Here is a 4,569-nt window from a genome sequence, read left to right as displayed (position 1 = left end):
TGCTGACATTTGTGCAGTCACAGAAACCTACTTCAAAGCTGCAGAGAGTACCCCAGTCATACCAGGTTACTCAGCTTATCATACATTCAGACCTCAAACCATGGGCAACAAGGAAAAAGGAGGTGGAGTTGCAATATATATTAGACATATATACCTCCAGGCTGGCCAAACAGTATGGCACACATGGGACACTCCAGGTGCAGTTAACCATTGACAAGACCCCTATTCAAATCATAGCTAGCTACAGGCCCTCAACTTTGACTCAAGATGCCCACTCCACCTAACTGGATCACTTCAAATCTATCAAGATTCAACCCTTTACCCTGATGCTGGGTGACTTTAACTATTCAACCATAGATTGGAAGAACAACTCATGCCAAAACATAAATGCTCAGAGATTCCATGATTTTGTCAATGCAAATGCCTTTGACCAGCTGGTTGACACCCCCACATTAGATGATAATATCTTTGACTTGGTATTAACCAACATGTGTAATCATTGCAGCATCCCTACAGTGTCATCCTCCCTGGTAAGATTCGACCATAAAACAATCACTTTCACAGTCACCAGCTCCCCTGACTCCCCCATCTTGAGATAAACAAAAAAACTTTTCTAAAGCTGATTACAACCTCCTGGCGGAAGGTATAAACAGATTCACAGCTCCCTCCCCTTCATAGGAATTGGCACATATGTCCATACCTATATGAGCATTTATACAGCTGCAGGGAATCAGGAATACCCAACAGGACAAAATCATCCTCCTGAAGGAAGAGTAAACCTGCCTAGTGGACATCTGCAAAAAATAAACTCTTAAATAAAAGGAAAAAAAATGCTTCCCAGGACCAAGAAGGAGCAGGTGCCTAATTGGAAGCAATCTCTTCTTAGTCTGAACAAGCAAATAAGAGCACTAGTGAAATCCATCAACGTAAACTTTGAGTCCAAACTGGCTATATCTACTAAAGATAATCATAAGGCCTTCTCCACATATGTCTGCAATTTCAAAGGAAGCACTCAATTTGCTCAGAACTGGTGGTTAAGGACACCACATGCACAAATGCCATAGATATAGCCAACCAGCTGGCAGGCAGATTCAGTGAAAACTTCACTCCACTGTCTCTCCCATCAGTAAATCAGGACATCCCCAGCACCTGCCACCCTCCCCTTATCTCTAGGAAGCAAGTCATCACTGCCCTCTCAAAGGCAAAAAAATGCAGCCTCCATGGGACCTGATAACATCTCAGCCTGCATCCTGCAGGAACTTGCAACACCATTGGGCACTATATTCAACCAAAGCCTGAATACTGGCTTCATCCCAGCTGAGTGGAGGACACTCTCATCCCTTTGCACAAAGGTAGAGCATTCACTGATCCAGGAAATTATAGATCCATCAGCCTTACTAGTCTGATCTGCAAGGCCATGGAATGGATTATCATGGACCTCATTAACAAGGACATTGTTGACCTTCAAATACTTAATCCCAAACAGTTTGGTTTCATCAAGGGGAGGTCATGCCTTTTAAATTTGGCCTAATTCTTTGAGACAGTCACCAAAGCCATGGATGAGGGGATGATGGTGCATACTACCTACTTTGACCTGGCCAAAGCCTTTGATACTATTCCCACTCGGGTATCATACATAAACTCTCAACTAGGCATCAGTCCATATGTTACCAGATGGGTAGCAAACTGGTTCACTGATAGATCCCATCTAGTCAAAAATAGGGGAAGCCACCTCAAGCAGTTGGCCCATAATGACTGGTGTACCACAGTGATCGGTCTTGGGGCCTCTGTTGTTTGAGATATAGTTTTCTGAAGTGCAGGACAAAACCAGTGGGCTACGGCTGATCAGATTTGCAGATGATTGCAAGCTGGGCACTGTCATCAATTCCCCTAGTTATGTGGAAATCCTTCAAGCGGGTCTCACCCAAACAAATTACTGGTGCCAGACACATGGCCTAAAACTAAATGCCAAAAAATGCATCATCATCCCCTTTGGGATGAGTGACTTCCCCACAAATTATCACATTAATAACATCCAAGCACACAATCAGTCATGAGGGACTTGGGCACCCAGGTTGATAGCAAATTGACTTTTGACCACCATATTACCTACATTGTACGGAAAGCTTTCTACATGGCCCACCTCATTAGTTAAGGTTTTTCTTCCAGGGACAAGGAGGTCATAACATCCCTGTATTCTTCCCTTATAAGACCCATTACTGAGTACAATGCCCCTTTTGGCATATACCTCACAAAACACATGCAGCAACTGCAGAGAACACAGATGTTCCTCACCAGGAGAATCCAAGGCCTCAAACATCTACTGTACACAGATAGGCTAAAAGCCCTGTCCCTCTGCTAAGTCTCATACAGACTCCCCAGAGGTGACCTTTGTCTGGCATACAAACCAATCTCCGACCCCGCCTTGATGAGACTGCTGCATATCCGCAAGTCAAGCTCCACTCATGTAACCCACATGCATGACCTCAACCTGGTCTGTGACATAAATAGGACTTGTTGGCAAAACAGATTTGTGTCCCAGAGACTCACCTTTCTGTGGAACAGACTCCCTCTCCATGCCAAGCAGAGTACCTCATTAACCCTTTTTAAGCACAACCTGGATAACTGGATGGGGAACCGAAAATACATCCCAAGATTTCCACCTGTGTCCCTGCTAGACAGGGGCATCAGGTGCTGACGTTTCGGAACATGGGCTAAATTCTTGGCTAGGTTTGTAAGGGCCTCAGGGCCAATAGCCTACTTCCTATGATGCTATGATCCTATGATCTGTAACTAGCTCAGACATTGGTGTGGTGTCCCTGGACTGTGAATCATGACTATCTATCTCTATTGGCGTTATGACTGGATTCCTCCCTGGTGTGAACATCAGCCATGTGAGCAGCTTCAGACATTTGTATATCACACCCATTACTTCTGATACCTACAAACATAGAGCATATAGAACAGTAAGGTAAACAAATTAATAATATAAAAATAAAGAAATAAACCTAAATGCATGTACTAGGCTGCCCATGTGGGATGCAGAGTAAGAGAGTTCATGGTGCAAATGATCTTCTGAATAGCTTACTTTCAATGTTGACAGGGAATGTCCTTGCGGTCCTGAGATGGTAATAAAAATATGCCCTATTCCAAATGGATTAACCAACATTCAGTATATATAAAAACATTAAAGTCAAACCTCTGGTAGGTAGCACTAACTAGTTATATTACTAGTGAAAACATGAGGGACTGAAGTATCCAAACATTAAACATCTAGCCCTCCTCTGAAGATAAATACTTAATACATTGCCTCCAAACAGGGACACAATTAATTTTTCAATTTCAGTAAGGCGTGCCAACATTAGAAGGTCAATCCATGTAGTATATTATTCTAAATCAGCCTTGCATGCCTTGTGTTGGGTCGGGCAATTATGCCAGTGAGGCACTGGTAACACTGACTCATTTTCCTGTTGTGCCCCCTCCCCAAACAGCTCTGATGCCCTACAGCAAGAACTGCTAATCTTGGTTCAGTAACACCTGGTCTATGCCACACCTACAACAGGTGTAAACCATGCTGCCTGAGGCTAGCAGCAGGATCTCATTTTCTGTAGTGCTGGTAACCTTTGCCAGCCTGGTTGTCCTCTAAGCATGCTCATTCTATTACAATCATATAGAAAATAGCAATTGATGTCATTGTAACTGCAATGAGTAAGTGTAAAGGTAGTGTGAATGTATTTGTTTTACATAGGTGAATGCTTACAATTTAATGGCCTTAGTATCTCTGGTATGTTAAAACATTAAAGTACCTGACAGGTACTCACATTTTTAATAGTCTGACAACATAAAATATGTAGCGTAGTAATCACACAGTGTAAACTTATGTATGTGATAGATACAAATTATTAATCTGAATGTCTGAGATGGCAGAAGAGAAGGAAAATGAAGGCTAGATTACTCACTGACCAGTGCACTGTGGAAGAGGATTTTACCCATAACAAGTAAGGATAGCTACATGTGTATTAAACCTAACCACTGCAGACATAGCCTCCAGAAAATTAGCAGCTCATATGTTACACATTTAATGAAATTCAGTCAAACGCAGCAGAATTCTTACTTATCTTGTCCAGCTAAGATGGACAGAGTGGGAAAGAAAGAGGCAGAATGCATTTTGTTTATTTATTTATTTATTGGCATTTGTTTACTGGGAAAGTCCACTGGGCCAAGATAACCCATTTTTAGTTGAGTCCCAGAGAGAAAACCTGCACAGTATACTAGTACAAAACATGCAAACAATGAATACAATATAAACAGCTTCCAGATAAAAGAAAGTAACCGCAGTGCATACACAGTAATGTACACAATACACAATACACAATAAATGTAAGGCTGGCGCACACATGATATGCACATGTGAGTATAGGTGAGCTAACAACTAGTATAATTTGCAGAATTAGAAGAGTGAGTTATTAAACATAATTGAGTGGTTTATACAAGGTATTTTATGAAAAGTGGTTAGTAAAAGGATGGGAAGGAGGCAGTGAGGGGTAATGTAGAAAAGATGGATAGAAG

The sequence above is a fragment of the Protopterus annectens genome, chromosome 4.part0 (assembly GCF_019279795.1).
Source record: "Protopterus annectens isolate FY-2018-M chromosome 4.part0, PAN1.0, whole genome shotgun sequence".
NCBI lineage: Eukaryota > Metazoa > Chordata > Ceratodontiformes > Protopteridae > Protopterus > Protopterus annectens.
This window is presented reverse-complemented; position numbering follows the sequence as displayed.